Source organism: Dendrobates tinctorius, unplaced genomic scaffold (genome assembly GCF_039654945.1).
Source record: "Dendrobates tinctorius isolate UK_male_01 unplaced genomic scaffold, ASM3965494v1 ptg000254l, whole genome shotgun sequence".
In the NCBI taxonomy this organism is placed as follows: domain Eukaryota; kingdom Metazoa; phylum Chordata; class Amphibia; order Anura; family Dendrobatidae; genus Dendrobates; species Dendrobates tinctorius.
In genome coordinates this window covers 16,232,835-16,246,423 of record NW_027361921.1, presented here as the reverse complement: position 1 = coordinate 16,246,423, position 13,589 = coordinate 16,232,835, and the positions used below count along the sequence as shown (strand labels likewise).

Below are 13,589 nucleotides of genomic sequence, written 5' to 3'. Positions count from 1 at the left end.
ATGTAGCATGCAGTATGTATGTAGCATGCATGTAGTATATATGTAGTATGTATGTAGCATGTAGTATGTATGTAGTATGTATGTAGTATGTATGTAGCATGCATGTAGTATATATGTAGTATGTATGTAGCATGCATGTAGTATGTATGTAGTATGTATGTGGTATGTATGTAGCATGTAGTATGTATGTAGCATGCATGTAGTATATATGTGTTATGTATGTAGCATGTATGTAGTATGTATGTGGCATGCATGTAGCATGCATGTAGTATGTATGTAGTATGTATGTAGTATGTATGCAGTATGTATGTAGCATGCAGTATGTATGTAGCATGTATGTAGTATGTATGTAGTATATATGTAGTATGTATGTAGTATATATGTAGTATGTATGTAGCATGTAGTATGTATGTAGCATGCATGTAGTATGTATGTAGCATGTAGTATGTATGTAGTATGTATGTAGTATATATGTAGTATGTATGTAGCATGTAGTATGTATGTAGCATGCATGTAGTATATATGTAGTATGTATGTAGTATGTATGTAGCATGTAGTATGTATGTAGTATATATGTGTTATGTATGTATGTAGTATGTATGTAGTATGTATGTAGTATGTATGTGGTATGTATGTGGTATATATGTGGTATATATGTGGTATGTATGTAGTATGTATGTAGTATGCATGTAGTATGTATGTAGCATACATGTAGTATGTATGTAGTATTTTTTTTTTTTTTTTTTAACATTTAACACATTAGCCGGATGATGGGACTACTACTGTCCCATCATTGGCTAATGTGTCAATCACTGTCATGGTAGCAGGCATCGCCAGATGGGACTTGTAGTCCCATCGGACGATGCTTGCACAGACCCCTGGACATCAGCACAGCCCCCCGGCAGGCCGGCACAGCCCCCCGGCAGGCCGGCACAGACCCCCACAGGGTGCACAGACCACCGGCAGGCCGGCACAGCCCCCCGGCAGGCCGGTACAGACCCCCACAGGGTGCACAGACCACCGGCAGGCCGGCACAGCCCCCCGGCAGGCCGGTACAGACCCCGGGCAGTCCACACAGCCCCCCGGCAGGCCGGCACAGCCCCCCGGCAGGCCGGCAGAGACCCCCGGAAGGCCCGAAATGACGGCGCATCATGATGCGCACACACCGCGCATCATGATGACGTCAGGCTGTCAATCAACTTTGAACTTCCGATTCCGATGCCGACTTCCGATATTGAAAAAATATCGTAAGTCGGTATCGGAATTCCGATACAGCAAGTATCGGCCGATACCCGATACTTGCGGTTTCGGAATGCTCAACACTAGTGGGCAGTGATTACATAGATAAAAGTTGTTACAAAGTTGAGACATTAAATATGTACAAGGCAAGTATAAAAACAACAAGGATTAAAAAAACAGAGTAACACTTACATGTGCTTAGTTGGTATTAGGCAGACCATGTGCTGGGGGGAGGGGCAGCCAGTCACACATCCACGGACATCTGCAGGTCTTTTCAGCAGGGGTTCTGCAGCTTCACTTAGGAATTTCAAGGAAGGGAAATCTTATAGCCTAGGGTCGGTTACATTACGAAAGGGGCAGTCTGCAGAAGTTCAGCCCCCCTTTCTCCAAGTTGCCATTTAACTAAAAAGCTTATAATAACCATATCTTAACTAGGGAAGCTCGTATAGACACACCAATGGTCTCATTGGTTGTAGTTTATCGAATACAATAAAACAACATCAAACATGCCATAATTAAGGCACTCCATTTGGGAGCAATCCATATCTCAGTTTCTGGAGGGGTTAGAACCATGAAAATTAGGGTTTAGAAAGCTGGTTTCATTGCCTACGCAGAGATGTGATTATTATCTCTGCGGTGTATGTTTTTTTGCCATATGACTTGTTTTAATACTTCCCATATCTGAATTCAAGCCCCTGGTTTTAAACAAAGACATGCTCTCCACTCAGCTTAATTAACATTCTTAGCTGTGGAGAGGGGCCAAATGCTTGTAGAGGAAGTGTCCTATTACCAATGCGGACACAGAGCTGTTAAGGAGGGGGGGAAGGGGGGATGCTGCAGCTATGACAGGCCACAATGTCCTCAGTAGTGTGAAATGGGAGTTTCTAGAATGTTCCAGAAGCATCATACTTTACCGACATATCTTAACATTACACCTCCCCCTTTTAGAGTGCGCTATGGAGGCATAACCTGATGGTAATCCGCCATGCACACCTCAGCGGGTTCGCCCCGGCGGGACAACCCATCAGCATTACCATGTTCGCTGCCCTTTTTGTGTTGTACAGTAAAGTCGTAATGTTGAAGGGCAAGGCTCCAGCGGAGCAACCTTCCATTGGTTCCGGACACTGTGTGCAACCAGCTCAGAGGGTTGTGGTCAGTTACCACCATGAAGGTGTGCCCGTACAGAGGGCTGAAAACGTTGCAGTGCCCACACCATGGCCAGGCACTCCTTCTCGATGGTGGAGTATGCCACCTCCCTCGGCAAAAGTTCCCGGGTCAGGTACAACATGGGGTGCTCCTGGTTCCCCGAGTCGACCTGGCTGAGCACAGCACTGAGGCCAAACTCGCTGGTGTCTGTCTGTACCAGGAACGGGCGACTGCTGTCGACTGCTTTCAACACTGGAGAGTTGCACAGGGCTGTTTTCAAAGCTTGGAAGGCCGCCTCACAGTCATCTGTCCAGTTGACTGTTTGTGGTAGCCTCTGCTTGGTGAGGTTGGTCAAGGGTTTTGCAAGGGTGCTATAGTCCTGCACGAACTGCCTATAGAATCCTGCAGTGCTCAAGAAGGACTTCACCTGTTTCTTGGCCCTGGGGGTGGGCCAGGACACGATTGCGTCCACCTTTTCTGGCTCCGGACTCATGGAACCCCCACCTACCTGGTGCCCCAAGTAGTGGACCTCGCTCATGCCCATCTGGCACTTTCCCGGCTTGATAGTCAGGCCTGCCTGGTGAAGACGCTTGAGCACCTCCTGGAGATGCTGAAGGTGTTCCTCCCAGGTGGAACTGAAGAAGGTGATGTCGTCCAAGTACGCCACCGCATACAGCTCCAGTCACCGGAGCAGGTGGTTGACCATCCGCTGGAAAGTGGCAGGGGCATTTTTCATGCCGAAGGGCATGACTGTGGACTCGTACAGTCCAAAGGGGGTGATAAAGGTGGATTTCTCCTGCGCCTCAGGGCTCAGGGGAATCTGCCAGTATCCCTGACTCAAATCCATGATGGATATGTACTTTGCTTTTGCCAACCGCTCAAGCAGAAACTCGATGCATGGCATCAGGTGTGCATCAGAGGTTGTGATGGCGTTGAGCCCCCTGTATTCCACGCAGAACCGTGTGGTCCGATCCTTTTTAGGCACGAGGACTACAGGTGAGGCCCACGTGCTTTTTGACCGTCGAATCACCACCAGCCTTAACATCTCATCGATCTCTTGGCGCATGACCTGTTGCACCTCCTCAGAGATCCGATAAGGTGTTCGCCGTTGTGGGACGTGATTCCAGGTGTCCACCTCATGAACCACTAACTCGTCCTCCCTGGTCGGTTGGTGAACACGGCCCGGAAGAGGTCCAGGGTGGCCAACAACTGCGACCGCTGGGTTATGGTTAGCAAATCACTTATCTCCATGTCCTCAATGGACCCATTGGCCTTCGCTTGGGCCAGCATGTCCAGGAGGGGATCTTCCTCCCCATCCTCAGGCAGGTTGCAGACCGGTAGGACGAAAGCTTCACGTTCGTGGTGCGCCTTTAGCATGTTGACGTGAAAGGTTTTGTGCCTACCCCGAGCATGGTCAAGCGTGACCACGAAGGTGACTGGGTTGAGCTGTTGGTGGACGACGTATGGGCCTTCCCAGGCTGCCTGAAGCTTATCCGTTGGTACAGGGACCAGCGCCCACACCTTTTGACTCACCTGGTAGGTCCGCTCCCGGGCGTTCTGGTCATACCAGTGCTTCTGGTCAGCCTGAGCCTGCGTCATGTTGTCATGCACCAACTGTGTCAAGGTCTGCATCTTGTCACGGAAGCGCATGACATAATACACGATGGACACTTCTGTGGGGTTTGGCTCATCTTCCCAGGATTCTCTTATCAACCCATGGGGTCCCCGGACTCGACTGCCATACAGGAGCTTGAAGGGGGAGAACCCCGTTGAGGCCTGTGGAACTTCTCTGTAAGCGAACAGCAGGTATGGGAGGTACCGCTCCCCGTCGTGCCCTTGGGTCTCAACCAGCATGTGGAGCATCTGTTTGAGGGTACCATTGAAGCATTCACACAAACCATTGGTCTGAGGGTGATACGCACTCAATACCAGGTGCCTCACCTGCATTTTCTTACAGAGAGCCTCCATTAGGCGAGACATGAATTGAGTCCCTTGATCAGTAAGCATCTCCCTGGGAAATCCTACCCTGGAAAAGATGGTCACCAGTACATCAGCCACCTTATCTGCCTGGTTGAAGACTGAGCTACTGCCTCTGGGTACGGGTAGCGTAGTCTACCACAGTGAGAATGTATTGCTTTCCAGAGCTGCTGTGGACGGCTAGCAGGCCTACAATGTCCACCGCAATTCTCTGGAAAGGCTCCTTTATCACCGGCAAAGTAATAAGGGGAGCCTTAAGAGCAGGCCCTGCCTTACCCACTTTTTGACAGGTATCACAGGAGCAGCAATATTGTGTTACATCTGTCCCCATCTTGGGCCAATAGAAGTGTTGAGACAGCCGTGCCTTTGTTTTGCTGATCCCCAAGTGTCCAGCAAGTGGAATCTCATGGGCAATCCGCAACAACTCAGTTCTGAACTGATGGGGGATGACCAGCTGTCTTTCCCTCAACCACTCCCATTGGGAATCTCCGGGTACTGTCTCCCGGTACAACCTTCCTCGTTCCCAGAACACCCTCTCCTTATCAGACTTGGAGGTGGGCGTCTCGGTGAGATCTCTCAATTTCACCAGGCTCGCATCTGCATGCAGAGCAGCCTGGAACTCCTGGCTGGAGGCAGCCAGAAGTGACATCAGGGTCCCTTCCTCACTGGGACCCTCTGGAACCTGCTCTGGGTTCACTTCTGGTTCAGTCTTTCCTATAGCAGAAGAGGGTCCAGAAGACACGGCGCTACCTGCGATCTGGGCATTCTGACTGCATGTGACAGCTGCTACGTATGCTGTCTCCCTGGGGATTTCTACAGACCCACCAGTCGGCACTGCTATGGGCTATACCTCCCCATCCACCCCCAACACTTCAGGAGCAGTGCTACTTATGGGCCAGTTACTTTCCTCGGTGGCACTGGTCAGTTGCATGGCATTACCTTCCTCATGGTCCCCATGCACCTCTCCATTTCCTTGAGCACCGTTGCTTGCTCCTGTCAGGGGTTCCTCTGCCGTCTCACTCCGCAGAGTGATGGGGCTAAGCACTTCGGTACCTGTGGACACATCTACCGTTTCAAAGAAATGGTTAACAGGTTCAGTTAGCACAGATACAACAACATCATCATCATCATCATCATTATCCCTAGGAAAAGAATGGTTATCAGATTTCTTTGGTACATTTACATCACCATCAGCATCATTCCTGGGGAGAGAATGGTTATTAGTTGCATCATTGCTCATCAAGACATTAGCAGGTAACACATTCAGTTTCCCGTCATCATCATCATCATCATCAGGGTTAACGTTACCCTTATCAGATTGGGGAGGGGAGTAAGGGACGTAGTATGCAACCATCCTCCCCAAGTCAGTCCCCAATAAAACATCAGTGGGCAGTGTTATGAATGGGTCACCGAGGAGAAAAAAGCAAAACAAGCTAAGTCACAAAACCAGAGAGGTTGGTAACTATGCAGATTGCAGATCCCTGATCCTACCACAGAACTAGCAGCAGCCGTGGAGCGTACCTACCATGTTCCTAGACGCTTTGTCACAGCCGGAGGACTAAATAAGCCTGAAGCATGAAAAGGGGAAAACTAACTGCCCCAGAGCAGACCCCAAAGGAAAGATAGCCCCCACACATGTATTGACGGTGAAACAAGATGAAGGCACAAACACAGGCAGGAAAATAGGCTGAGCAAACGATGGGGCCCAAACTAACTAGAGAGGAAAGGAAAGGAAAGACACTGTCTGCAACCTACAAAAATAATGTCCAACACTTCTGATAGCAAAATTAACCCTGAAGTCACTAGACTTCTCCCACTATATCAGCACTCAGAAATATTCTGAGACAGAGCAAAAAGAGACCAAACTAGTAAGGGACAAAAAGCAAATTGGCAAAATACTGATAAATAAGAGTGGAAATTCAGCACAGCCCCCAGCCGGTGCTGGCTAACCACACCAAAAAACTGAATAGACCAACAAAATCAAGTGTGAACATTAGCAGAAAAACTTAGCTTTAGATGACTGGAACAGAGCTGAAAACGAAGAGCTGACAAGCCAGAAGTAATCACCAGCAACTGAATAGGGTGTCGGCTGTCTTAAACCCAATCTGACACTCCTGAGGTCCAATCGTCATCCTCATTCTCAGGTGGCAGATCTCCACCGATCAAATCAGCCTCACTACCTCCTGTTACCACCAGAGGGAGTCTGGAAGGAGAACTCACAACTGGTGAACCAGAGAATGAACTCACAACAGAGCAGGTTTTCAGACACTCCCACTTCCCTCACCCAGCTCCCAACACCCCAATCAAGGAATACTCGGGCCACTGGCAAGGGACAGCGGGTACCCCCGATCCCAGTAAAAGTCAGGGTTTTCCCCTCAACAAACTCTTCAGGGGCTGCCAGTCCAGGACGGATGAGGGTTCGTTCAGCCCCGGTGTCCTTGAGGCCTGTAGCAAGACGGGCCCCCACCTGGACAGGTTGAACGTTGTCGTCAATCCTCCCAACCACACCTCCCACCAACAGAACAGAGGAGTTGGGCCCAGAGGCCTTGGCTGGGGGGTTCTTCGGCCTTTCCGGACAGGTGAAATGTAGGTGACCAGTCCGATCGCAGTTGTAACACATGCTACTGTCCGTAGTAGGCCTGGCGTTGGCAACAGGGACAGGGCCTCCAGAGAGATGGATATCTGGGGCACTGGGGTTGGTTGCAGGCTTACCCCCTCTCCAGCTGGTGGTGACTGGCCTCCGCGTCTCTGGCCTCCGGTTGGCCTCATAGTTGTCGGCGATCTGCACTGCTTTGTTCGCATTCGTTGGTTCGCAGTCCAGGATGAACTGTCGGACCTCAGCTGGGCAAAGATGCAAGAACTGGTCTTTGATCATCAGGTCCCTAGCAGCTCAAAGGAATCAACGGACAGTCCATGGATCCACTGGTCAAAGTGGGTCCTGAGTCCTTGCACCAAATCGCTATAACTATCGTGTGGGCCACGTTGGAGGTTCCGGAACTTCTTTCGGTATACCTCAGGTGTCAGCTGGTATTTGGCGATCAGAGCCTGCTTGATGGTATCATAGTTGTTATCTTCTTCTGGCCGGAGAGAAACAAATGCCTCCAGGGCTTTGCCTTTTAGTCCCGGGGTCAAGTACCTTGCCCATTGGTCCTTATCCAGCCGGTACTGTCTGCAGGCTTTCTCAAAGGTTCGCAGAAACGTGTCCAAGTCTCCATCCTTTTCCATCATGGGAAAATGCTCTGGCCAGGGTTTAGGACTCTGGTCGCTGCTGGGCTCACTGATTCGGGCTGCGGAGGGCATTTCCCTCACCCGGGCCAGCTGAAGTTCATGGGCTCTCTCTTGAGCTTGCTGGATCAGCTATAGACGTCCCACATGGTCTTCGGCAGGGAGTTGCTGTAGGGCCAATTGCAAATTGGGGTCCAGGACTTCCTGGCTGCCAGTCTGCACCAGCTGGACCTCTGCGGCTGCACCATCGACACTGGTGCTGCCTTCTGCACCCTGGCTCTCATCCCATTGCACTAGAGCCGTGATCAACTGGGCTTTGGTCTTGTCGGCGACATCAATCTGCTTTGACGTGCACAGGGACCTCAGGGTGTCCTTATTAAGCTGCTTATAATAAGATTCTCCCCGCGTAGCCATGGTTGCCAAATAAAAGATGGAAAAGAAAAACAAAGAGAAGGGAGGGGATACTCGCAAGTACACAAAATTGTCTCAAGGCTAGTAACCACTGAGTCTGTTCTCCAAAACCTATGATGCAGGATTTCCACAGGAACCGTGCAGGTTTTTAGTGAGAGGAATGATTGCTCAAACTAGATCACTAATGCTCTATGATTATCCCACCACTCTGCCACCATTATGTGACGAAAGCGCACCCTGTGCCACCAATACGTCACGATCCCACCGCTGCCACCAATATGTGACGAAATCGCACCCTGTGCCACCAATACATCACGATCCCACCACTGACACGGGTATGTCAGCAGACGGAGGGATGCGAAGCACTGCCGGCACATGGCTATCACATGCACAGTGGGGGCTTATCTTATCTCGCCACTGGTACCATGTGACAATAATATACAGCAAGCTAATCTTGCTCTAACAATTTATTGCAGGGGGGTTATTTTGGATGCCCCACCACTGCTAACAACCTTCCAAGAAGTGCGGGGATATATGGATATCCCACCTTCTCAGTTCCACTTTGGAACTCGCAGCTCTCCGGCGCCCCCCCTTATCCTCAGGTCAGTCAGGGAACTACACCTAGGATAATTAGTCGCCGGATGGGCTGCTTGTTGTGCATGGGCAATTAAGACTACTGCAGTAAGGGAATTACCAATGCTTTGGCCACAGCCACTCAATTAAGCATGTAAGACCCTTCCGTCCTGCCAACTAGCCCAACCAACCGAACACACCATGCTGCCACCAGCCACGATTCACTTAATCAAAGAATTAATTAAGAGTGTCTGTGGCAAACCCCCAAATTAGTAGCGATTATCTAAAAAAGGCGCATAGTTCGTTTCTTAGAGAATGGAGACAGACTGATAATTTTATCATTTATTCCCAAAAGGTGGGCAGTGATTACATAGATAAAAACATGCCATAATTAAGACACTCCATTTGGGAGCAATCCATATCTCAGATTCTGGAGGGGTTAGAACCATGAAAATTAGGAGTTAGAAAGCTGGTTTCGTTGCCTACGCAGAGATGTGATTATTATATCTCTGCGGTGTATGGTTTTTGCCATATGACTTGTTTTAATACTTCCCATATCTGAATTCAAGCCCCTGGTTTTAAACAAAGACATGCTCTCCACTCAGCTTAATTAACATTCTTAGCTGTGGAGAGGGGCCAAATGCTTGTAGAGGAAGTGTCCTATTACCAATGCGGACACAGAGCTGTTAAGGAGGGGGAAGGGGGGATGCTGCAGCTATGACAGGCCACAATGTCCTCAGTAGTGTGAAATGGTAGATTCTAGAATGTTCCAGAAGCATCATACTTTACTGACATATCTTAACATTACATCCAGTATGAGGGAAAGCGTGATGTCATTAATGGTGATAGATAGGTCAGGTAATCTGTGACATGGAGAAAAGATGATGAGTTCAGATTTGGACACATTGAGTTTGAGGAAGCGAGAAGAGAAGGAGGATATGGCTGACAGACGCTAGGGGATTCTGGACAGCAGAGAGGTGATGTCTGGGCCAGAGAGGTAGAACTGAGTGTCATCAGCATACAGGTGGTGCTGGAATCTATGGGACTTTGAGTTGTCCCAGGCCAAGTGTATAGATTGAGAAGAGTAGGGGTACTGTATAGAGGACTATGGGGGTGCATTATGTTGCATGGAGGACCATAAGGGGGCATTATATTGTATAGAAGACCATGGGCGTGCATTATATTGTAGGGAGGATCATGAGGGACCATTATAATGTATTGAAGAGTGCATAGCGAGTGCATTATTTTGTATTGAGGACCATGGTGAGTGCATTAAATCATATGCAGGACCAAACGCTTGCTCAGCACTAATTATAATATTTGGAGGGCTTTGTGGGGGCCATTATACTGTATGCAAGCAATTATACAGTTTCAAGGTTTGTGTGGGGTCCATCATGCTGCATGTGGCCATATTATTTGAAGAGGTAGTAATAAGGGCCATTATACAGTGTGGGACTATTATACTCTAGGCCCATTATACTCCATGGAGGGTTGTGTGGGGGTTACAGTTGACAGTTGGGGGATCATACTGTGTTTGGGTCATTATGCTGTGCATGTAGAGGATAATGTGGAGGAATTCACTGTAGGATTATCATACTGTGTTTGGGGGGCTCTTTTTGTGGCATCATACTCTATGGGGGCAATGAAAGAGGAATCTAGGACTTCAGAAGGAGGAAAAATTACTATGTAAAGGCTGGAAAGTCTTTAGGTATTACTCTTCTGCGACCCCCGACAATTATTATTATTTTATTTTTTTTGGGGGGGAGCAATTAGAAATTCTGCTGTGGGGCCCCATGATTTCTATGTATGCCTCTGTTGGAAACTTTGAATTCATTAGTCCTAGTTTGGTCAGCTGACTACTCTATTTTGTTCTTATGCCTAAACACTATTGCTAATTATAAGCAGTTGCAGAAATTTCTATAGAAAACTATGCAGTGCAGAGCTGTAGCTATGGGTGAGGTACTTGTTTTCCCCAGTCTGACATGCTGCATGAAAACGGGGGTCCTGACTGAGTTTGTGTGGTTGTATTACTGCTGTGGACACCTTCAGATTCAGCTCTGCTGCAATTTGTACTGCACTTGACTAAACCCATGATGAGGAAACCAGACAAGTTTGTGAAAATAGACTACTTTTTACTGACAAGACTTATGTACAGAGAGTAGCAGGAAATAAGCTTGCTATGTTCTTCTGCACAATACAGAGGCACATTCTTATTGGTTCTAGACAGCAACATATTACTTGTGGTTAATGTTACAGATTAACAGAAGGACAAATTGGGTAACTCCATCTTCCTGGTACACGGTCAAATGGGTCAATGTGTTTCTCTGTGACCACTGCACCCTAGCTACATTTCCTGAGAACAATATAAAGGACCTTCAACGGCTACCACCTTACTAAATGTGCCCCTAGGCTAGCTTTTTTGCCTTACTTCATGACAGATTCCGAGTCCTGAGAACAAGGTAAAGGAGCTCCACCAGCTACGACCTTACTAAACGTGCCCCCAGCCTAGCGTTTTTGCCTTACTTCACAGCAGATTCCAGGTTTGGTTAGCACTAACAACATTCCTAAAAGTCTATTGCTGTAGGTGGCCCAACTTGACTGCTCTAAAGAGGTGCCACTGATGGTGGAGATGCCTGGGTCTCGTACCTTGCTATGCTCCTATCTTACCCTTATCTGTTCCCTCCCCCACCCAGGGAGGTGTGAGGCCGAAGTGTACACGCAAACAATAACCAGACAGACAGGGTTAAACAGACAGGGATTAAATAAAACTACAATCATACAAATACCCTCAAAAAACAAAAGATTGGGAAACAGATTGGGAGAGGATAAGGATAAACATGCAAACAAACTCCATGCAGCAATCTCCTGAAAAACTCTCCAACTGCCTACGTCAAACACTGAACTCTCTCCCTCAACTCCAAGCCAGGTAGGAGTAACTATCAATGGCTATTCCCAAGTGCCAGTGGAGAGCATATATATACAAAGGGGAGTGGCCAACAAAGAACAACTGAGACAATTCAGGAGAGTAACTGAACCCAATAACCCTTGCAATGAGACAGCAAGGAAAACCTGCAATGTATAATAGGATGGTGAAGCAGTTCCAATCAGTGCAGGAGTTTATGCAACCAGACGCAAAGATATTATGGCCCCACTCTGTTGCGGTATCCCCATGACAATAAGCTTACGAATCTAAGGTCCAATAAAAACTCCTTACTTTATTTTTGCTTCACTCAAACTTGAAATTTTATCAATGAGATATTTGAATGCATTTGCATTTTTACCATTAATATTTACAAAGTTCTTCATTAGGTGCAAAGCAATGGTGGTAACAAAGTCTTACATAGGTAAACAAGTGCTGGATGGAAGACATTTTTACTCCCTGGCTGAAGTGAAAGTCAGAGAGGCCTGTCTCTTTTAATGTAGCGATATTCTGTTGCACCGCTATCCCACTAACACAGAAAGCAGCAGAACATTATGTATCCACCTTCGAGACCAAGTAAAAGGGCAACCACCTATAAATCACCACATAGGGACCACAAATTTTGGCCATAGTTCAGGCATCTCAGCAGCTGTTTCATGTTGTCATAGGTTTCTTTGATGTGGAATGCATAACCAACTGGAAGGTAGCGCATTGCTATTAATATTTTTCTCACTCATAAGCCTCCATTAATTCCACAGCACTTTACAGTCATCAGCATCGCTGTCCCCATTTTGGCTCACAATCTAAATATGCAGCGAGACAACTTTTAAGCTTGTTTAGGACAAATCAATAGATCCTTCATTCCTCTGCATTATAATTTACCTTCAGAGCTTCCATTGAACTGTTGATATTGTTTCATTCAACAAGGTCGCCCTCCATGAAGAACTATTGGACATGATGTTTACCATGGTTGTGGAACAAAGAAAGCCAAATGTTGCCAGCTAGGAGATTCCACTGCTGTAGCTGAAATATAAGAGCCCAACCTTATTCTGGTAGAGATCCAACTCTCTAACAAGATCTTTCAGTTTACTTTGTGATATAAGGTGTGGTTCAGTTGAGGTTGCTGACAGAAAGTCTGGATCGTGAGAAGATGCTTCATATCAAAAAGCGCTATTTTTCTCCTCAGTTGACTCAACTAAAAAGGTTTCTGGAGCTTTTGTATCCGGCAGTTCTTCTGTATGTAGTAGTGAGCGTATTGCAGATAGAATGTTTGATACTGTAAAGTTCACTTCTTCCTTGAAACTCCTTTCCTAATAGGGGCATCATCAAGAAATATCAGTTGGTAGTGTGTTCGGTTGAGTCTCCCCAGATCATTTTGATTGAAGGTATAGATTGCCTCTTGCCATGAAACCACTGGGTGAGATGGGATGCACATGTATTGCAGCATACTGTATGTGCACAGCCCAACTCTTGTCCTGATCTAATAATCTGCAGCCAAAATACAGGTTGTAGGCTTTTCCTTTTCATGCCAGTCAAGTTTTTAATTTGTGACGCAAAAGGGACTTCTTCCCATATGTAGCAAAACTATCCACCTTGTTAATGCAAGAACGAGGCATATCTAAAAAAAATACAGCATATAGAAAGTAAGCGAAGAAATCCTAAAACTGTATATCTTACACAGAGAGCATTTATAAAAGTAGGTGATGTTACTGTAATTAGGACTACATCATTGGAGCTGAGGTGATGTTTTTTCATTGGTCACCCTAAGATGGTATAATACTGAAGCATTAATAGACTAAATAGATTTTTAATAGACTAACAGTGCAATAATGATGATGAAATAATAAACACACATTTCCATAAACCTGCATGAAACGTCTGATAAAAATTGCAAGCGCTTCTGGATCTTGAATAGTAGAGTCAATTAGCAAATTTAAGCATTATATTCATTTTCAGCACCACAAATTGGTTGAGTTAAACGATTTTCGCCTCTGAACCAATTTGGTTGTAGAAAATTGTTATCAGAAATTGCTGCAGCTATAAAAAGGGCTGATCAAATTATAATAATTTCTGTTGATAATGACATTTCAGCTGGACC

General features: G+C 46.8%; 1 protein-coding gene and 1 long non-coding RNA gene across 12 annotated transcripts in view; one reads left to right on the top strand and one right to left on the bottom strand.

The window, feature by feature from the left end:
* GULP1 (GULP PTB domain containing engulfment adaptor 1) overlaps positions 1–13,589 on the top strand; it is a 1,494,945-nt gene that overhangs the window by 624,481 nt on the left and 856,875 nt on the right. The gene's annotated exons all lie outside the window — the stretch shown is intronic.
* The window catches only part of LOC141067743 (uncharacterized), a 108,519-nt gene continuing 106,698 nt past the window's right edge, over positions 11,769–13,589 (bottom strand). Inside the window, exon 2 of the long non-coding RNA XR_012226470.1 lies at positions 11,769–13,109. This is a non-coding gene — a long non-coding RNA (uncharacterized lncRNA). The remainder of the gene's footprint in view (positions 13,110–13,589) is intronic.